General features: G+C 42.1%; 1 long non-coding RNA gene across 1 annotated transcript in view; it reads left to right on the top strand.

Moving 5' to 3' along the window:
• The first annotated feature begins 1,343 nt into the window (after positions 1-1,343).
• LOC125484009 overlaps positions 1,344-23,332 on the top strand; it is a 69,893-nt gene continuing 47,904 nt past the window's right edge. The window contains exons 1-2 of the long non-coding RNA XR_007262870.1: positions 1,344-1,455; positions 2,561-2,629. This is a non-coding gene — a long non-coding RNA (uncharacterized LOC125484009). The remainder of the gene's footprint in view (positions 1,456-2,560; positions 2,630-23,332) is intronic.

Below are 23,332 nucleotides of genomic sequence, written 5' to 3'. Positions count from 1 at the left end.
ATAACAGGAAGAATGAAATCAGCTATGGTTAGGAAAAAGAAACACAAAACTACTGTTAAAAAATGTGAAACTAGGATGGAAAAGAGAATGATAAAAAAGGAGAATGGGAAAACTAAGCTAAAAAGGTACGATGCTCAAATTGTTTATAATGTTCAACTAACATTGTTTTAACATGTTGAAATTTAATATCATAGTAATAAATCTATGACTATAGCTGGGACATTTTTAAACCATAATTGTTTTATTTTTTGCTTCACAGTGCATGAAAAGGAAAACTGGTCAGGCGTAGGAGATCAGGTTGAGAACCAATCAGTTGTCTGAAAATTAATAACATATGGGCATGTTATGAGATTTTATACTTAAAATTTCACATCATATTTTGCCTGATATTGCTTACAGTCTGAAAAACAATCAACTTTACTATATGACTCATGCTTTGCCAAGAAAAGGTAAAATTTTACTCTCAGTCTGGGTGTTGTGCCAAATTTTACACTTGCAGCTTAATATGTGCTTGGCGAAACACCCAGGGCATTATTAGAAATGGAATGTTTTTGATTTCTCCCCCTGGAGATTGAACACACAATAAACATTTCTTCAAGTATCACCGTGTAATGTTCACACTTTGGAAAGTTGGGAGCAACTCCACAAAACATCATCAGATAATGCAAATCTTTCGATACTCACAGGTGATCATTGCCTTCGACATTTGTGATTTCATCTTCAGAAGTGCAGAGTAACAGCTTGTAGGCAGTAGTTCTACTTTCACAACGTATGAAGAAAGCATGCTTGGCCTGCTTAGTCTTGTTGAATTATAAATATAACTAAGATAAAGTTAGGACTTTTTTTGTTGAAACAGAGGGGTGCCTTCCTTACAGTTTTGCCCTCTTCCCTCACCAGGATATGATGAAAATGGCAGGTTATCAAGTATCAAGTGAGCCTTCCCTTTATTACTCAATTCTTGCTCAAATTAATTTCAAAGCTGTTCAAAATTCAACCATGCACCTACTGGGGAGTTGAATGCCTGAGCACAGCATGGATTTGGAATGGATAGAGAACTGGAATTTTGCTTGATTACTTTTGGGGATTAGAAGAAATCTCTTTTTTTCTCATAGAGGTCGACTTGAACATGAGGTAAGGCCTTCATTATTCATTAATTCATTATGGGATGAAATCATAAAAGCTTTTTTATGAACAGCTGAATAAAATAAATAATGTTGTAAGAGAAACTAGGGTGTGAACTTTTATGAGGGACATAGTGCTCTTTCCTTCATTAAAAATAAGGAAGGCAGTAATTTCATACAGTAATATCATGTGTGGGCAGTCTTAATAAGCTTAGCATAGATCTTCCACTTCTTACTGGAAGGAGGTCCCACCCTCCTGATTTGCTGGCCAATCTGATTTGTTGCTGAACTGCAAGCAATCCCATAAGAAAGATGACATGGATACTGTACACAGGTATGTTTAGGATTTTTAGGTTAAAAAGGATTGAATAACCTAGGGAGGGATGGAAGGGAGGTTGGTGGTTGTGCTTTGGAAGTCAGCTAAGGAGGCACAAAATGGGCTTCTATCTTGTTGGTCGGTGTCTGATGTGTGCAAGACACTCTCCAAATGGAGGTATTCCCAAAAGTGGCATTCCCACTATGATGCTCCCAACCACCCTCCATATTATGTTGGTGAGGTGGAATAGGGCCTCAATTGGGCAGTTATGTACCTCAATATGCCTAATGGTGGTTGGGCTTGCAGACACCTTACCCACCCACCATGTTATGAGAAACAGATGGGTCCCCGTAAGATCCAAGCCAAGAAATTGTGTTTTATTTAGGTTTAAGCAAAGTAAATCTGTAGGAAAATATCACAGTCTAGCCCTGTAGTTGTATGAAACATGTTACATCAGCCACTGGACGACTGCCATCTGCTGACTTCAATTTAATCTAAGTGCATTTTTAGATGTAGTGACATTAATGTTACAATGTCAATATAGGTAATTTTTTTGAGGTCTTTATCCTCCGTTTTCATATCCAATTATTCCCCTTTGTTTCAGCGATCCATTTAATCTATTCTGACCGTGCTTCTTTGCTAATCTTATGACTTCTGCAAAATGTTCATTTTCCTTTTTTTTCAAATTATTTATATTTAATCATTAAACCATGTTCCCTTTCTCTAGACCCTTTAATTAATGAAAAAAATGCTTCTTTTGTCTCTTCTGCTCCATCTCTTTATCAAATCACATCATATATTCTGTTACAGCAAAACAGTCATGATTTTTCATTCAGTTGGAATCGATATTAGGTCATTGTGTCAATAATAAATTATAATAAAGGCTTTTACATTCAAATAGCCCTCTTTATGAAGTAAAAAAAGTCTGTGAATTGCCTCTTTCTGGTAACAAACCTTAATCGACATCTTGTTATCACTGTTTAGTTGGAATTTTGGAATTCCATTATTGAATTATTCCATTATGGAATTCCAAAAATTATCCAATTGTTATGAACCTCTAGTCATAAGTGAAAATTTGCATTTCCAGTATAGTTATAAGGAATTGGTATTTCCATTTTCACAGCTTTAATACCTCTCAGTTAACTGCGTGACCAGGCAGAAGACAACCAGGAATAACGGAGTAGCTTTAGCAGTAAGTGATAATTATTGCTGAACAATCTCTCTGACCTGTAAAGTAAGTTAACAAATGTGGAGATACATTGCCTTGAAACAAACAAAGTTGCAAATTAATGAAAATAATTGGCTGAATCTTTTGATTGATTTGTTGTTGTCACATGTACTGAGATGCAGTTGTTTTGTGTGCTATACAAGCAGATTGTACAGTACAAAGTGCGTCTGGGTAGCAGAACAGAGTGAAGAATACAATGTTACAGCTGCAGAGAAGGGACAGAGCGAGAGATCAGAATTTACAGTTGACAGGTCCGTTCAAAAATCTGACAAGAGAGGAAAAGAAGTTGTTCTTGAATTTGTTCATATGTGCATTCAAAGTTTTATATCTTCTGCCCGATGGAAGAGATTATAACTGGGATGGGAGGGGTCTTTAATTATATTGGTTGCTTTCTGTATTGATTGCAATGAGGTCTGCTAGGTGGACTCCCTACATGTAAATAAAGGGTGACTTGGGTGACAGGATACTGGCCCCAGTGGAGGTACTTGAGTGATGGTTAGAGAAAAACACATTCCTGAAGAAGTTTGCTCACAACAATCGTCTTTTATTTGGGGTAGACATTTCTGGAATCATACTGTTATTTAAGAAGCCTGATTCATTTAATCCTGCTATGGAAGACTGGGGCCTGTATGTGGAAAGAATGCGGAGATAGCAAGAACTGCAGCTGCTGGAGTTAGAGTCAACACAGTGTGGAGCTGGAGGAACTCAGCATGTCAGGCAGCATCAGAAGTGCAGGAGATTCGATGTTTTGGATTAGGACCCTACATCAGGTCTGACATGCCTGACCTTCTTTACAGAAAGAATGTGTCATTTTTTCCCATGCAAATAACATTGGGGAAAATGAAAAGCAACGAGTAATTCTCCTGGCAGTCTGTGGACCCACAGGTTTTTGGTTATTAGGAGCCTAACTGTCCCAGATACTAAACCCTTTCAGGAGTTGACGGGTTTAATTGAGATAATACGAGTCCAAGCGTCCACTAATTCTAAGATGCTATTATTTTTACTCAGCAATTCGAGAACCATAAGAATCTGTATCAGGATTTTTGACTTGGTTAAGATGACTGGCAGAGGCATGTGACTTTGTTTTATCCCTTAATGAGTTGTTGAGAGACTGTTTGACACGTGGGATTAATTATATAACCATGCAAAAGCACCTAATAACTGAAGCCCAACTGGACTTCAAACAGGCACCACAACTAGTTTTATCCTTGGAAAATCTGGCAAGTGGAGTATATGAGTTGCAGGGTATTCTAATGGAAGTGGACACCCTCGCCAGTCTGACAGAGCTTGGGGAGCACCACTTGAGTGAAAGCAATTGCATAGCCTCACTCGAGACATATCCAGTGCAGAGCAAAATCCCAAAACAAAGTAAAGCCTCGGCCAACGGTTAAACTTTTCTTCAGGGTACAGGCTGGCAAACCATTGTCATTACTGCCGGTGTGCAGACTTGAGAGAGCAAAAGAGTCCCACTAACTCTAAACTGAGTAAGAGAACTCATAGGCCAGTGTCCAGAAAGAGTACACACTCTGAAATCCACCTACATCTGGTTTAGAACAGTTAAATTGTGTAGCAACATCCAAATCAGAACTATTCAAAATAAAGGTCTGGTGAAATGGTCATCTGGTTCTAATGGAGGTCGATACTGGCACGGCCATTTCAGTGATCGTAGAACCAGCCTGTAACAAAATTCGCTCTGGACCACAGCCTGAAGTTTGCACAAGACCTCGGGTAGATTGAAAATCCAAACCAGGGAACTTTTAAAGATTAAGGGTACAACTTTGGCTCAATCTCTTGTGAGAAGCTCCTGGTTCAGTTACCACTGACTATAGTAAAAGGCTTGGGCCCAAGCTTGATGGGGTAAAATTGATTGAGAAAGATTCACAGAGATTGGATCAATGTTTTTCGATTAGAAAATGGCTGCCTGAGTGGAGTCCTAATTAAATATCCAGAAGTTTTTCAAGTAGGTCTAGGGATGATCGGGTGAAGGCTACTTTGGATGTTGACCAGGAAGTAATTCCACAATTCTGCAAGACCTGCCCAGTAACATTGCCTTATGGGCAAAAACAGAAGCAGAAATCAGAAGGCTGGAAAGAGACAGAATCATCAAACCAATCCAGTTTGCAAAATGGGCAGCACCAGTTGTAACAAATGCAAAGCCTGACTTGGTGGTTCACCTTTATGGGGATTTTAAATAAACAGCAAACTGCTTTTTGCAGCTGGATAAATAACCAATCCCTTGCATAGAGGATTTTTATGCAATGCTGGCAGGATGGCTGTCCTTCATGAAGCTGGATATGAGCCATATATACACACAATTTCAGATAATTGACGATTCCCAAAAGTAGGTTACAATTAACACCCATAAGGTTTGTACCAATGTATAAGACTGCCATTTAGGGTATCATCAGCCTGTAAAATCTTTCAGTGGACGTTAAGGAACACTTAGAACTTGGACATAGTCTTGAAACTTTCCTCCCTGGGGGATGTATGCCTTAGAAGGGAAAAAATGTGCTCCAAGCACTGAAGGTTATTACAGGAAGCGAGGGAAGAGATTGCTGCCCCTTTGGCGATGATCTTTGCATCCTCACTGTCCACTGGTGTAGTACATGATGATTGGATTGTGACAAATGTCATTCTCTTGTTTAAGAAAGGGAATAGGGATAATCCTGGGAATTACAGACCTGTCAGTCTTACTTCTGTGATGGGCAAATTATTGGAGAGGATTCTGAGAGATAGTATTTATAATTATTTGGAAAAGCACAGTTTGATTAGAAATAGTCAGCATGGCTTTGTGAGGGGCAGGTCATGCCTCACGAGCCTTATTGAATTATTTCAGGATGTGACAAAACACATTGATGAAGGCAGAGCAGTGGATGTGGTGTATATGGATTTTAGCAAGACATTTGATAAAGTTTCACATGATAGGCTCATTCAAAGTATGGAGGCATCGGATTCAGGGAAATTTGGCTGTCCGGATACAAAACTGGCTGTCCAATAGAAGACAGAGGGTGGTAGTAGTTGGAAAGTATTCAGCCTGGAGCTCAGTGACCAGTGGTGTTCCACAGGGATCTGTTCTGGGACCTCTGCTCTTTGTGATCTTTATAAATGACTCGGATGAGGAAGTGGAAGGGTTAGTAAGTTTGCTGATGATACGAAGGTTGGTGGAGTTGTGATAGTGTGGAGGGCTGTTGTAAGTTACAATGGGACATTGACAGGATGCGGAGCTGGGCAAAGAATTGGCAGATGGAATTTAACCCAGAAAAGTGTGATTCATTTTGGAAGGTTGAATTTGAATGCAGAATATAGGGTTAATGGCAGGATTCTTGGCAGTGTGGAGGAACAGAGGGATCTTGGGGTCCATGTCCATTGATCTCTCAAAGTTGCTACCCAAGTTGATAGGGTTGTGAAGAAGGCGTATGGTATGTTGGCTTTCATTGGCAGGGGGATTGAGTTTAAGAATCGTGAGGTTATGCTACAGCTGTATAAAATCCTGATTAGATCACACTTGGAATATTGTATTCAGTTCTGGTCACCTCAGTATAGGAAAGATTAGGAAGCTTTAGAGCGGGTGCAGAGGAGATTTATTAGGATACTGCCTTGCCTGGAGGGCAGGTCTTATGAGAAAACGTTGAGGGAGGTAGGACGTTTTTCATTGGAGTGAAGACAGATGAGAGGTGACGCGATAGAGGTGTGCAAGATGATGAGAGGCATAGATAGAATGGATAGTCAGAGACTTTTTCCCAGGTTGGGGAAATGACTATTACTAGGGGGCATAATTTTAAGGTGATTGGAGGAAGGTATAGAGGAGATGTCAGAGGGATGTTCTTTACACAGAGAGTGGCAGGCATGTGGAATTGCGCGGCCGGCAGTGGTAGTGGAGTTAGATACTTTAGAGACTTTTAAGCGACTCTTGTATAGGCATATGGAGGATAGTAAAATGTAGGGTATGCAGGGTAGTTTGATCTTAGTAGGATAATAGGTCGGCACAACATTGTGGGCTGAAGGGACTGTACTGTGCTGTATTATTCTATGTTTATATGTTCTATGTTCACTGCAAGTGACCTACAAACACACACTTCTCCAACCCTCAATGACTTATCTTTTACGTCCTCTCATTTTCTTCAGCTCAGAGGGGTGGCCATGGGTACCCACATGGGGTGCATGGAACATTTCTTGTTCCATTCCTATTCCGGCCACCACCCACAACTCTTTCTCCGATATGTCGATGATATCATCAGTGCTGCTTCCCTCTCTCCGGAATTGGAAAAGTTCATCGATTTCACTTCCAATTTCCAACCTGCCCTCACTTTCACCTGGTCTATCTCTGACTCCTCCCTTCCCTTCCTCAACATTTCTGTCCCTGGCTTGTTGCAGTGTTCCAGTGAAGTTCAATGTAAGAAGAACAACATCTTGTTTTCCGCTTGGGGACCCTGCAGCCTTCCGGACTCCACATCAAGTTCAATAATTTTAGGGCCTAAACTCTCCCATGTCCTAGCTCCCTATCCTACACACATCTGGCCTTGTTATCACATAGCCTGCCCTTACACACTGCTATTATTAGTCACTAACAGACCCCATTAACAACTACTCCTTTGTCTAGCCAACTGCTCTTCTCTTGCTTTGGGCTCTCTCCTATCGTTTACTCCTTACCCCATCCCCCTTCCTATTTTCTGCATATAAACTGATACTTTCCCAGCTACCATCAGTTCTGAGGAAGGATCACCAGACCTTTTTTCTTCACCTGGATCTGTATTGTATCTCTCCTTCGCCTTGTCTTGGCTTGCCTTGGCTTGATTTGTGATTTGCTCTCCCAGTCAGAGATACCAGGCTCACTGTATTGCCGTGCCATTTAGCACAGAGATACTAAGACGGGAAGTTTACCATGGTTGTCAGCAGGCTTCAGTCAAGTCAAAGGAGATGGCCTTAGCCTTAGCTCACGGTGTCCAGGCACAGTAAGTAAGTAATTAGCTTCAGTTATCAGTTCAGCGGCTTGGACACAATCAGTCAGCTTCTCGGGGTGATCACAGTCAAGATCTTCTCCTCATTATGGGTAGGAAGCCAAATATTTCAGATAACCCACCACCCATCTTGACTAATTCTTCCCTATTTTAGGCAGTTTTCCTCCTGGAATGAGAGAGAGGCAACTATTAAAGGAGATGAAAATATGTGGGACAGCTGTTACATTTGGTGCAGACTGAGTGAGCAGTTGGCACAGAGGGCATGCAGGGTTAGTGGATGGGGTGGGTGACATAAAGTGAAGGAAGATGCTGAGAGTGATAGAGCATAAGCCTTGTTGGGAGGTGGGTGTGGCTGAGGTAGCTGAGATAGCGTGTGGATGAAGTATTGGAGAGAAGATGTTGGCAGAGTGAAGGTCTGCCTACATTTGTGATAGGTAAGGTACTTGAGAAGATTCTGAAGGATAAAATATACATGCATTTGGAAAGGCAGTGTTTTATTAGGAGTAGTCAGCATGGCTTTGTGCCTGGGAGATCATGCCGGATAAATTTGTCAGAGTTCTTTGATGAAGTGACCAGAAAGTTTGAAAAGAGCAGGGCAGTAGACATAGTCTATATGGATTTCAGTAAGGCCTTTGATAATGTTCCACATGGTAGGCTGCTCTGGAAGGTTAGATCACATGGAATCCAGGAGAGCTGACAAATTGGATGCACAATTGACTTGATGGTAGAAATCAGAGGGTAATACTGGAAGGATGTTTATCTGATTGGAGGCCTGTGACTAGTGGTGTGCCTCAGGGGTTGGTGCTGGGCCCATTGCTGTTTGTTATCCATATCAATGACTTGGAAGGGAATGTACAAGGCATGATTAGTAAACTTGTGGATGACACTCAAATTGGTGATATCATGGATGGTGAGGAAGTTTATTAGAAATTGTAACAGGATATTGATCAGCTGGAGAAATGGGCTGAGAAATGGCAAATGGAGTTTAATACAGTTAAGTGTGAGGTGTTGCATTTTGGAAAGTCAAATCCAGGTAAGAGTTTCATGGTGAATGATAGTGCCTTAAAAATTATAATGGAACAGAGGGACCTTGGAGTTCAGGTGCATGGTTCTCTGAAAGTGGAGTCACAGATTGACAGGGCAGTGAAGAAGGCTTTTGGTACACTGGCCTTGATCAGTCAGGGTACTGAGTATAGAAGTTGGGAAGGTATGATGCAGTTGTATATGACGTTGGTGAGGCCGCACTTGGAGTATTTTGTTCAGTTTTGGTCACCTTGCAATAGGAAGGGTGTTATTAAACTGGAAAGAGTGCAGAAGACATTTACAAGGATGTTGCCAGGACTCAAGGGACTGAGTTAAAGGGAGAGGTTGGACAAGCTACGGACTTTTTTCTTTAAAGCTTGGGAGACTGAGGGGGGAGTCTTATAGAAGTGTATAAGATCATGAGAGGCATGGATAGGATGAATGCACTCAGTCTTTTTCCCAGGGTTGGGGAATCAAGGACGAGAGGGCATCAGTTTAAAGTAAGATGGGAAAGAATACTTGGGAACCTGAGGGGAAGCTTTTCCCGATGTGGCCTCCTCTACATCGGTGAGACCAAGCGTAGACTCGGAGACCATTTTGTAGAGCATCTGCTCTCTGTACGTGACAAATGACAACACCTTCTGGTCTCCAACCATTAACTCCCCCTCCCACTCTCTGGGTGACATGACCATCCTGGGCCTCCTCCAGTGTCACAATGACACCACCCGCAAACGACAACACCTTCTATTCCGCCTCAGGAGCCTACAGCCCAATGGCCTAAACATGGAATTCACCACTTTTAAAATCTCCCCACCCCCGGCCTCATCTCATGTCCAACCCTCCCTCTCATCCCCGCCTCCTTGACTTGACACAATCTGCCCATCTTCTCGCCCACCTATCCTCCCTGCCCATCCCACTGACCAATCCCCACTACTCCTTCCCTGCACTCACCTATCACCATTCCACCTACCTTCCCCAACACCACCCCTCCTCTGAGATAGCAAGAACTACAGACGTTGGAGACAGAGATAACACAGTGTGGAACTGGAGGAACACAGCAGATCAGGCAGCATCAGAGGAGCAGGAAAGTCAATGTTTCAGACCCACCCCTCCTCTCTATTTATTTCCCTGCTCCCATCCCCCTCCTTATTTCTGAAGAAGGATCCCGACTCAAAACGTCGACTTTCCTCCTCCCGCAATGCTGCCTGGCTTACTGTGTTCCTCCAGCCCCACACTGTGTTGCCTCTGACTCCAGCATCTGCAGTTCTTGCTGTCTCTAATTGGAGTAGTAATCTGATAGAAAACATAATTCCTAGATTTTCATTCTGTGTTTTATCTGGGATTAGCCAGCTCAAGTTTAGTTATTAAAGACATCAAAGGATGTCAATTTATAACCGTCAAGGCATGTATCCATTGCTTAATTTTCGAATCGGCTTAACTGTTTCTTTTTGGACTGGCTTTGCTGTTCTCTTTGTTACAATGGGCTGGTCACATCTGAAAGTGCTCTGGAAAGTTTCCGTTCAGGAGACTGTATATCTAATCCTTTGATAGCATTATCCAAGGTGATGACAACTCTGCCACAAGTGAGGCAGGTGTGCTTGTAGGGTTGGGTAACTGGGTTGTTGAAAGTTTGTTGCTCCATCTGACACCTTGGCTTTGCCACTGCCTGCTCCCTTTCTGATCTGATTAAATGTTGCATTGTCAGGTCTACATGTGCATATGACAAAGACAGGCTGAAAGATTTTAGTAAAATGAGATCAGAAGGGAATTGTTAAACTGCTTTATGTGACAGATAGAAGATATTTTAGAGAAGAGTAGATGTTGATTTAGTTAACTATTGAACCATCTTCTCGAGTAAGAAAAATAATTAATGTAATATCATTCAAATTGGTAGTTTCACTTAACATTTCCTGTTAATCTTTAATCCTGACTCAATTTGGGTTTATGGCCCCTGACTTAATTCATTGATTGCTGATGTTTGTGTTGGAATCTATTTGTTTTTTCACATTCAGTGAGCCAGTGAGAGATTTATGAATAACCAGCTACCCCTCCTCCTATCATGGGTTGTGGAACACAAGGGATCATTTGATAATCTCAAAATAAACTGACATATTTGGTTTAATGAAGTCAGGATGAAACAAATGACTGTCATTATCTGCAGTTGAATTGATGAGATGTGACATTTCAGAAACTAGTTTATCTCGTTCTAATACACACCTTTTCCTGCAGCTGTTGGCTTAATTTAAACTTGTGTAAAGTCATTTTGTAATGAAGCTGTAAATCATTTCTAAATTCTTTCTGGAAACAATAAAAAGATTTTAAAGAAATCAAAACATGTAGAAGTTGAGGGGTCTGTAAGAAGAGAGTGATCTTTATGCTGGAATGTGTGGGTCTTGAGGCTCAATATCAGACCTTGCATCTTGTTGAACTGAGCCCAGAAAGCTGCGAGCACATTCTGTGCATCACACATGACTTGCCAATGAATTAACATTGGAATTCAGGTTACTGCACTGCCAATAGCGTCCCTGAAGGAAATCTTGGGAGTCAGGAAGGTGATCACAGAGGATGAAGGAGTGGTGATTGGAGGAAGGAGCAGAATCTGACAATGGTCTTTGGCAGGGCAGTGGAGCCAGAGGAACATGACTGTTCCTCATAGCTTCAGATTTTGAAAACAAACTTTTTTTTTTATTATTGTTGGCCTCTAGTGGTCCTTTTGAGAAATGATTTCTCAGCTGCATGCAAGCAACAGTTTCCTGAAGTAGCTGCCTGGGGAAACACATGTCAGGACTATAAAATCTCACAACAAAGTGATATGCCATTCAGCCCATCATGGTCATACTCTTACTTTAGCAATCCAGTTCCAATCCCCATGTGCTGTTTCCCATATGCCCGCAAAAGTTTCTTTCTCATGTATATGTCCTCTTATTTTTCCGAATGCTACATTGAAGCTGCGTTCTGTTAGGACAGTACATTCCAAGCCATAAAAATTACCGCCTAAGAGAGTCGCTTCTCACCTGGCAATGCCTGTTTCAATGCCAGGACACCTCTTTTTATGCCTTTTCCAATATGGTGCCAGTCCACTTTTGGCCATGGACAAACCATCCACCATATTGAATACTTTGGAACCACTTTAGCTTTTTCAAAAAGGACATATACCAACCAATTTCTAGGTTTCAAAATATTAGACCGTTTGTGACAGTTGCAGGATTCCATAGAAGAACACATTCTTTCCATTTCGTACTTGGGCATACTCCTGAATGTCCCGAATAACCAAATCAAAGAAGGTGAAAATCCTAAATACACCTGTATGGGCTTTCTATCAATCTTTTGCTGGCCAATCAGGCTGACTTCTGATGAAATTCTCAGCAGATTTCAATTGAAAATGTTGCAGGTGGAATTTTATTTTGCCAATTGAATAATGTACTTTAACATATTAGAAACAGTTTCTTTCAGGTTTAAAAAAGTACAAAACCATTCTCTTATCATTATTAGTTTTCATGAAGATGCAGAGCAGATGGGGTTCATATGAATCGATAAGCTTGCGTTTGTCATATCTCAGATTTCTCACTGAAGACAATGTGAAGATTTGTTTCATAGAATGTGACTCTGAGCTGTTACCTCGAAGTATTAGTTTCTTTCTTCTATACGGTAGATACCCGCACCTCATCTGGTCCTTCCTGAGCTCATTTACTCATGCAGCACTTGATATTTTTGTTCCCACAAAGACATTTGTAATTCACAGCAATAAAACTTATCCTATGAATTGCTTTTGTGGGAAAAAGTTTGTAAAGATGATCATTTTGAATTTGATTCAGGGCAATTTTGAACGTGTATTAAAACCATTGTTGATTGTGAGTTCTGAGTATTGTTTTATTGAAGTTGCTGAGTTACTGACCTCTCCATTCATTGTGCTGTCTGCATCTGTGTATGAAGGACTAAAAAAAATATGGAATCCATTTAGAAATATAAGTATAAGTATGAGTATGAATATCCATCCAGCTTCTACATTCTCCAACCACTAATTCCACCTTGGCTAGAATGAAATGGTTCTTAAATGATGTCAGAATTTTCAGCTACACCTCTGAAGCCAGGACACTGACTCTCAGTTGCCTCATGTAATTAGCTGGAGCTCCCGGGTTTATACTGGTGGAGAGGTGGATGTAGAGATTCAGGCATGCCACTATTCTGCTGAATTAGGTGCTCCTGATGTTTTTAAGCTGGCCATAAGGGAAGCCATACAGTTCTACTCAAAGTACTCAGAAAAGATGGTGAAAGATAGAACGGCGAGACAATGTATTGATCAAGGTGGATGTAACCATTCTGAAGCATGAGGATGTTCTTGAGGGGTCAGGTCAGAATTTATTTGGTTTGGGTAAGAAACAATAGAGCTACTATTATACTACTGGGTGTATACTATAGCCAACCAATTAATGGGGGAAAAAGAAGAAATTTTCAGGGAAATTATAGTGAAGAGAAAATTCTGTGGACTGTATTTTAGGTCTTTTTTGGCTGAGTGTGAGTTGTGTTGAGATTTTGGGGGTTCTGTCTTGCTGTGAAGCCCAGTGAGTTTGCTTGCTGCATCTTACCAAACTCGCCTCATTAACAATCCACCCAATGGCAGCCTTCACACCCTGATTTCTGATGTCAGGAAGCAAACAACCCATGATAGAGCAGAAAGAGTCAAGGTGGACAGTGGGTGCCCAACATCCAGTTCCTCATCCCTTAGTGGAGAGCATCCTGACTGTGATCGCCTTGACCAGCTGACTGACTGCATCCAAGTCCCTGGACTGGTATCAGAGGCTGCCCTGGACTTACTGTGCCAGCATCCCCTGAGCGAAGGCTATCTCCCTTGACTTGACTAAGGTCTACTAACAGTAAATGACAAGGCAAGACAAAAGTAATATGAACCAAAATCAGAAATTGGTGGAAAAGCTCAGCAGGTCTGGCAGCATCTGTGAAGATAAGTCAGAGTTCATGTTTCAGGTCTGGTGACACTTTCTCAGAAACGGTTCTGAAGAAGGGTCATTGGACCCGAAACATTAAATCTGATTTCTCTCACAGATGCAGCCAGACCAGCTAAGCTTTTCCAGCATTTCTGGTTTTGTTTCTGATTTCCAGCATCCACAGTTCTTTAAGTTTTTATTCTGAAGTAATGTGCCTGGTAATCCTAGCTAAGGGGGCAAAGTTCAAAAAGGCAAGACAAAGCAGTGCAAGGTAGGAATTCTGTAAGCATCTAATTAGCTGAGTCTGAGTGTGCATTATAACAGCAATTGAACAGCCCACAGATGCAGCCTTTTCCAGTCTATGAGCTGGGTGTGTGTCCCTGAGCACAAAGTGTTCTCGCAATAACATTACAATGATGGTTGTCAGTACAGCCTGAGGTGCAGCATTAAAGTGCAGAAGCACACTGTAAGTGGATTGGAGACATGTTTAAAGGCTGCTTAAGGCTGTTCCTACAGGCTGGCACATGTTGGATGCTAATGTCTGTGGTCGTGGTGTCTGAGTGCCCAGTGCTCATGCAGCATAACCTGAGTTGTTGGTGCTCAGTGTTCAATAAGGAGGTCCTTTGGAGCAAACAACAAGCTTAAGTAGCCAGGTACCCATTCTGACTTCCATGTCAAGAATTCTCAACAACTAGCTAACAAGGTGTAGAGCTGGATGAACACAGCAGGCCAAGCAGCATCAGAGGAGCAGGAAAGCTGACTTTTTGGGTCTAGACCCTTCTTCAGAAATGGGGGAGGGGAAGGGGATTCTGAAATAAATAGGGAGAGAGGGAGAGGCGGATAAAAGATCGATAAGGGAGAAGATAGGTGGAGAGGAGACAGACAGGTCAAAGAGGCGGGGATGGAGGCAGTAAAGGTGAGTGTAGATGGGGAGTTAGGGAGGGGATAGGTCAGTCCAGGGAGGCCTCCCTAACCTGTCCTTCCTCCGACCTATCCACTCCTCCCACCTCATGCCCCACCCCCATCTCCTACTTACTAGCCTCATCCCGCCTCTTGACCTGTCCGTCCTCCCTGGACTGACCTATCCCCTCCCTAACTCCCCATCTACACTCACCTTTACTGCCTCCATCCCCGCCTCTTTGACCTGTCTGTCTCCTCTCCACCTATCTTCTCCCTTATCGATCTTTTATCCGCCTCTCCCTCTCTCCCTATTTATTTCAGAATCCCCTTCCCCTCCCCCATTTCTGAAGAAGGGTCTAGACCCGAAACGTCAGCTTTCCTGCTCCTCTGATGCTGCTTGGCCTGCTGTGTTCATCCAGCTCTACACCTTGTTATCTCAGATTCTCCAGCATCGGCAGTTCCGACTATCTCTCTCTAAATCTAGCTTGTTCAGTAAGCGTATGGTAAGATTAGAAAGTGAATAATATTGATGTGAGTTGTGGCACTTAAGTGGTCATAATCTTACCAGACCACAGGGTTGCTCTTTCATTAGAGAAAGAGGGCTGTTGGTAGTTTAACCTGATAGTCATTATGCCTCAGACAAGGGCACAGGCTGAGAAGGAGCATGCTTCATGGTAACCTCAGCAAGTGCAGCAATTGGAAGTTCACACTGTTGGCCTCACTCTATTGCAAACCAGCCTTTCAGCCAACTGAGCTAAATTATGGCATTAATAAAGTATTTTACAAGCTATAACTCCTTCACTTAGCAACCCACTGCTGCCTACATAACAGCAAATGGTCATTGAGGGAGCATTGATCAAAGTATTTTGCTGTTAGGTTAGCATTAGAAAAAGGACAGGAAACAATTGGGAGTAGCAAATATTTATTTGGAGGAGGGACGATTACATGGTGGTGAGAATAGATCTGTGCCGGTTAAGCTGGAATCTAAAACTGACAGGCAGAACAGACATGGGACAATGGCCTATCTTCAAAGAGGAGGTGGATTGGCTACAGTTGAAATACATTCCCATGAAAAATCAGAGCTCTAGATGAAGGGTCAAAGATAGAGAGCATGGCTGAGGTTTGAAATGAATACTTTACAACTGTCTTTACTGAGGAACAAGATGCTGCCCAAATCCTGGTGAAAGAGCAGGTAGTTGAGATACTAAATAGGGTTAAAATTGGTGGAGAACATTTTTGAAACATAAGCTGGACTTAAGGTCGATAAATCTCTAGCACCACTTGGGATAGATCAGAGACTGCTGAAGGATATAAGGTAGAAATTATGGAGCACAAACTATAATCTCCAATCCTCTTTAGGAATAAAGCAGTGCCAGAGTTCCGGTGAACCGCAAATGTTACATTCTTGCTCAAAAAAGGATGTAATGGAAATGTCAGGAACTTCAGAACTGTAAGCTTAACCTCAGTGGTGGAAAAAACCTTTAAAAATGATAACTGGGAACAAAGTTAACAGTGATTTAGAGAAGCAAGGATTAATTCAGGAAAACTAGGATGGACAAGTTAAAATCAAACCTTTTTAAGCAAATTGACTGAATGTTTTTGATGAGGTTTCAGAGAGGATTGATGAAGGAATCATGATTGATGTAGTCTATGTGGTCTTCCAAAAGAAGGTAGCACACTATTGACTTGTTATGAGGTTGAAGCATATGGAATAAAAGGCAGTCCAGCATGGATACACATTTGGCTGAGTGACAGGAAATTATAGCTGTGAACTGCATATTTTCAGACTGGAGAGATGTACACACTGATCTTCTCTTGGCGCCAGTACCACAACTATTAATTTTCGTGTTAACAACCTAGAACCAAGTGTGGGGGACAGAATTCGAAAACTTGCAAATGTCAAATAACGTGGAAGTATTATAAACTGTGAGGAGGATAGTGATAGACCTTCAAGGAGATGCAGACAGGCTGGTGGAATGGTCAGATACATGGCATGTGAAATTCCATGTAGAGAATTGTGAAGTGATACAATTTAGGAAAAAGTACTAGGAGAGGGAATAACAAAGGGATATATTTATAAAGTGGATGCAGGAACAGAGACACCTGTTGGTATATGTACACAAACTGTTGAAGGTAACAGGGCAGAGTATAAAAAGACATACTTAATCTCATGTGTTATAAATAGAGGCATGCAGTACAACAGCAAAGGGGTTATTTTGAACTTTTATAAAATATTGATTCGGCCTTGTGTCCAATTCTCAAGAAAGATACAAAGTCATAATTGAAGTACAGAATGGATTTACAAGAAAGATTCCAGGGATAAGGGCCTTCAATTGAAAGTTTATAGAAGCTGGGATTGCTGTCATGGAGTCAGTAGAGTCATACAGCATGGAAATAGACACTTCGGTCCAACCAGTCCATGCCAAACATAATCCAAAACCAAACTTATCCAACTTGCCTGCTCCTGGCCCATATTTCCTCCAAACCTTTGCTATTCATGTACTTTCCAAATGTCTTTTAAACATTATAATTGTACCCACATCCACCACTTCCTCAGAAAGTTCATTCTACAGGTGAACCACCCTCTGTGTAAAAAAAATTGCCCCTCATGTCTTTTTTAAATCTCTGTCCTTTCACCTTAAAAATGTGCCCCTTAGTCTTGAAATCCTCCAACTTAGGAAGAAGACAACTACTATTAACTCTAACTATAACCCTCATTATTTTATTAACTTCTATAAGGTCATGTCTCAACCTTCCATGCTCCAGTGAGAAAGGTCCCAGCCTATCCAGACTTACTTTCTATCTCAAATCTTCCATTCCTGGCAACACCCTGATAATTCTTTTCTGAACCCTGGCTATCTTGATAATATCCTTCCTATAACTGGGTGACCAACGCTGGACACGGTATTCTAGAAGAGGCCTCACCAATGTCCTATGCAACCTCAACATGACTTCCCAATTCCTATACTCAAAGGACTGAGCAATGAGGGCAAGCGTGTTAACCACCTTGTTAACCATCGTGTCTATATGTGATGCAAAGACCTTAGACAAGGTGTAAAGGAGATTTCTTTAAAGTTATTCAAAACAATGAGGTACCCAGTCAGGATAGACACAGAGAAATGATTCTCATTGGTGGATGGATCAAGAGCCAGAGGTTTAAAGCTGATAGACAATAGAAGCAAAAGCAACATGTGGAGAAACCTTTTCAATGCATTGAGTGGTTAAGTTCTGGAAAATGCTTCATGAGAGGGTGGTGAAGTCAGATACAATTGTGGCTTTCAAAAAAGAGTTGCATAAGCACCTGAAGTGAAAAATCTTTCTGGGGTTAAGAGGAAAGGCTGGGGTTATAGGTTTTGCAAAGTTGGATGGAATACTTGTGGATTGGGAGGTAGGAAGTTAGAATTAGCTGTTTGTTAAATGGTGGTAGGGAAAGTAGTGCATGGTCCCTTTAAGAGATGATATGCTTTTTCTTAGGCAGCAGCTTGTGGGTTTGCAAGTGCCCAGAGAGTACTCGAACTGAAACATTTGTATCAAAAGGCCTTACAGTTAGCAAGCCAAGCTGTAATTTTACTGAGACAATAAGATTTTGAATTTAGCCAATCAATTTGAACCAGGCACTTAGATACCAAAAACCAATTAAATTTAAATCTGATGGTTTTGACAACATAGGACCAATCCTATTGTAAGAAATATTGATATATCATCAAGGGTATAAAAGAAGGGGCAGTTGAGCAAAGAGAGGAGTCCAAAGATGTGCAGGGTAGGTGGATTGGCCATGCTAAATTGCCCATAGTGTCCAGGGATGTTTAGATTAGGTGGGTTTGACATGGGAAATGCAGGGGGATGGGTCTGGGCGGGATGCTGCTCGGAGGGGCAGTGTGGACTTGTTGGGCTGAATGGCCTGTTTCCACACTGTAAGGATTGCTTGATTCTATGATTCTAACTAACTGCCATCTGCCAGTGTTAACAGCTCTCAGCTCTCAAGAAAGAATCACTGGCTCTCACAGGCTCTTATAGCTCTTAGAGAAAACACCATCTGAAAATCAAAGGTACCATTGACACAACGAGTTAATATTCCTGACATTTTCTGAAGAAGGGTCCAGACCCGAAACGTCAGCTTTCCTGCTCCTCTGATGCTGCCTGGCCTGCTGTGTTCATCCAGCTCCACACCTTGTTATCTCAGACTCCAGCATCGGCAGTTCCTACTATCTCTTAGTTAATATTTCTGACAGTTTCCTGACCAGAACATTTGATAGAGAAGGCATCGAGCATTCTGCAAGATACGTAACCTGGCTGTAATTTTGCAAGACTAAATTCTATGTTTTTCTTATTTTATATTTATTGGACTCGCATTTATTGGAACAGCATACCATTAGAATCTTGTTTTGTTCGGGAATAGTTAGTCGTTAGAAGGAATTTATTCAGTTTGTTAATAGTTTAGTTAATTTGTTCATTGCTAGATTTAGATTAATAATTTATTACTTGTTGATTGTAAAGTGCATGTCAGGGGTTTATTTTATTTAACTACTAGAAGTTGCTGAAAGGCAGGTTACACCTCTTTTCACAGTTCTCATACAGATTATAGGGTGACGTACTCCTCTTTGGGTGTTTCAGTTTTAGTTCTCAGAGGGGGAGTCAACCTCTGCTATACAACATAGGGTTAGCTAAATTGCTCTTGCAGAGAGCCAGCAAGTGGCCTCCTGCTGTACTGTAACCATTCTGTGGGTAGAATTTAATCCAGATGACAGGGGTTTCACCCCCTCTGGAGAGCTAACAAGAGTCCTGCATTGCCTTCTTATAGAAGATCTGCCTTATTATGTACTGTTAGACATTAAAGTGTTTAGTGGTGTGTCTTCCCAAGATCTAGGAAACTGGGGTAGAAGTACTCTCCTTTAGAGCTGGCAGTCAATCAAGACTGGAGCTTCTCATTTCCATCAGCACCAATGGGTGAGTGATGGTGGTTGCTGGCAATACAGCCGCTAGAGGCCTACAATTGGCAAATAACCCAAGCCAAAGTGAATGAGGATGGGATGGGAATTAGAGAAAGGATCACTGGCTTGGGGATAGAGGTTTGGAAGAAAGAGCAACGGGGTTCTCAATGCTAAGTCTCTATGTCTGGCACAGGCCTGCCAATGAGGGCCCAAAATGCCAGGTTATTTTCTGGGCTCCTCATGTGATGACCACTTTGTCCGCCTCTGGATAAATACCATAAATGTTGGTTTGAGTTAATGGTCTACTTAAGGACCTTAATTGATGGTCTGGTTAGGAAGGTTGACCCACTGCAGACCTGATTAAGGTAGAGCCAGGAAAGGTGTAGGATCCTCACTTGATATCTTGCCACTTGATTAATTAATCCCCCCATCTCCGTACCCACTTTGGGAAAGGGCTTTAAGTTCCACTCTATCAATCTGTGTAACTTCTGAGCTGCTTTCCTCATTTATACTTTCTCTTCTAATTTGGAATCAATTGCAAATTTAATTGACTTGCATTGTATTTGTGAAGTGTCATCAGTGTAAATTAGAAACAGTGGTTGTCTCAACAAAGAAACCTCTGCTACCCTTTTCAGCACTTCCCCTCGACCCAAAATTATTCCTCTAATTGGTGCTTAGAATTTTTGGGTGCAAGCAATGAGGGAGAATTGATCCCTCTGTGTCCAAACAACAGATCAGTCCAATGATGTGGCGCACTGAAACTAAAATGTCTTTCTATGATCGAGCTAAAACTGTGGGAAAATTATGGATGGGAATATGATTAAAATTTCTCAGAGGTTGACTGACAATCACGTTGCTGTAAACATTAACAAAACTAAATCAAATTTATTTAGCTTTCCCAATGTGTTTTTGGGATCAGTCACTTGGCAAAAGAAATAGTTTTCTCCTACAGAAAACTAACTGCTGATGCTTAAATAAAATTAGACAACATGCTGAATATCAAGAATCACATTTCCAAACTGATGGGCCAGATAACAGCAATCTTTGCATTTTTGTGAACAAAGCAAATCCTTACTATCAAATCCTACAGAAAGCAATAACTACAATGCAAAACACCCATTCGTCACTTGTGGTTATGGCAGTTTTGTCTAGCATCATAATCAGCTGTTGCAATATCATATATCTAACCAAGCAGATTATATTTGTTTACCATTCTTCAACATCAGAGCAAGTAATATTTTCTTAACCCAAAGATGTACAGCCAGGCGAGGAGAGGCTGCCATCCTTTTAACCGTCTCTCGGTAGGTTACTGCAAATAGATACAAAAACAAAGTTGCTGGAAAAGCTCAGCAGGTCTGGCAGCATCTGTGGAGGAGAAAAAGGAGTTAACGTTTCGGGTCCAGTGACCCTTCCTCAGAACTGATGGTGGCTGGGAAACGTCAGTTTATATGCAGAAAATAGGGAGGTGGGTGGGATAAGGAGTAAACGATAGGATAGATCCCAAAGAGAGAGAAAGACAGTAGGACAGACAAAGGAGTTGCTAATGATCAGGCTGGGAGGGTGAGTAGTTGTTAGTGGGGACTATTAGTGACTAACAACAGGGGGTGTGTAGTGGCAGGCTATGTGGTAACAAGGCCTGGTGTGTGGGAGGAGGGTCTTAGGGCTCTCCGCTTCTTCCTGGAGCAAATACCTGAACCATCCCCACCCATCACCAACCTCCTCCGCTTGGCTGACCTTGTCCTCACCCTCAACAACTTCTCTTTCAACTCCTCTCATTTTCTTCAGGTAAGAGGGGTTGCCATGGGTACCCGCATGGACCCTAGTTATGCCTGTCTCTTCGTGGGGTACGTGGAACATTCTTTGTTCCAGTCCTATTCTGGCCCCCACCCACAACTCTTTCTCTGATACATCAATGATATCATTGGTGCTGCTTCCCTCTCTCATCTAGAATTGGAAAACTTCATCAATTTCACCTCCAATTTCCACCCTGCCCTCACTTCACCTGGTCTATCTCTGACTCCTCCCTTCCCTTTCTCGACATTTCTGTTTCCATTTCTGGGGATAGACTGGCCACTAATAACCATTACAAACCCACTGACTCCCACAGCTACCTGGACTATACATCCTCACACCCCACTTCCTGTAAAGACTCCATCCCATTCTCTCAGTTCCTCCATCTCTGTCGCATATGTTCAGATGAGGCCAACGTCGACAAGGGAGCGTCCGAAATGTCCACATTCTTCCTCAACTGAGGATTCCCCAGCTCCGTTGTTGACAGGGCCCTCAATCGGGTCCGACCCATCTCCCACACTTCTGCCCTCACCCCTTCTCTTCCCTCCCGCAACAGCGATAGGGTTCCCCTTATCCTCACCTACCATCCCACCAGCATCCATATCCAGAAGATCATCAGACGGCATTTCCGCCATCTCCAGCAAGATGACACCACCAGACACATATTCCCCTCCCCTCCCTTGTCCGCCTTCCACAGGGACCATTCCCACTGAGACACCCTGGTCCACACTTCCTTCACCCCCAACACCTCCCCACCGGCCTACGGCACCTTCCCCTGTAACCGGCCATGGTGCAACACCTGCGCATTTACCTCCTCCTTCCCCAGAATCCAAAGGCCCAAACATACCTTTCAGGTGAAGCAACACTTCACCTGCACTTCCAAGAATCTAGTCTACTGCATTCGCTGCTCGCAATGTGGTCTCCTCTACATTGGGGAAACAAAGCATAGACTTGGCGACTGCTTCGCAGAACATCTATGTTCTACTCGCAAAAAAGACCCTGAACTAGCTGTTGCCTGCCACTTCAATGCACCACCTTGTTCCCTGGCCAACATCTCAGTCTCCAGCTTGCTACAGTGTTCCAGTGAAGCCCAACGCAAGCTGGAGGAACAACACCTCATTTTCCGCTTGGGGACCCTACAGCCCTCCGGACTCAATATTGAGTTCAATAATTTTAGGGCCTAAACTCTCCATGTCCCAGCCCCCCACCCCTCACACCAGGCCTTGTTACCACATAGCCTGCCACTACACACCCCCGTTGTTAGTCACTAACAGTCCGCCTTAACAACTACTCACTCTCCCAGCCTGATCGTTAGCAACTCCTTTGTCTGTCCAACTGTCTTTCTCTCTCTTTGGGCTCTATCCTATCGTTTACTCCCCATCCCACCCACCTCCCTATTTTCTGCATATAAACTGACGTTTTCCCAGCCACCATCAGTTCTGAGGAAGGGTCACCGGACCCGAAACGTTAACTCTGTTTTCTCTCCACAGATGCTGCCAGACCTGCTGAGCTTTTCCAGCAACTTTGTTTTTGTTCCTGATTTACAGCATCCACAGTTCTTTTGGTTTTTATACTGCAAATAGATGTTTTAGCGCACAGATGCATCAAACTACAATAAAAAAAAGTTATGGACTAGATCAAAATTGAAGCCACCAATTAAAAGGTCTTCTTGAATGAAATTAGATTTTTCATACCTACTGAACCCCAAAACAAATCATAAAATGCAGTATCAAACATACACACAAATATAGATGATATGTTTAAAAGGGGACAGTGTCTAATACCTACAGGAAAAATAATGTCTTTACAGTTTAAAGGTCCTTAGAATCCCAAAAGGTGTTAGATTTTTAACCTGGGATCACAATGATTTAATTGTTGGCTCATATCTCCAGCAGTGGTGACGTTTGTAGATATCTTTAAGTCCTTGGTAAATGAATTTTTTTCCAATTTGGTTTCTCACGGGACATTGTCTTTGGAAAGGCTGGGAGTAACAGAGGAGATAGAAAAAGGAAAAAAGAGAGAAAGTCTTTCAACGGTCATTTACAAATCCATCTTCCTTCTCTCTCACCTGCTGCTCAAAAGCCGCTATTAAAATATAATTCAGTGTATACTCCCTTGTTT

Source organism: Rhincodon typus, chromosome 9 (genome assembly GCF_021869965.1).
Source record: "Rhincodon typus isolate 14 chromosome 9, sRhiTyp1.1, whole genome shotgun sequence".
NCBI lineage: Eukaryota > Metazoa > Chordata > Chondrichthyes > Orectolobiformes > Rhincodontidae > Rhincodon > Rhincodon typus.
Note: the sequence above shows the minus strand (reverse complement) of the source record. Positions and strands in the feature narration are given on the sequence as shown.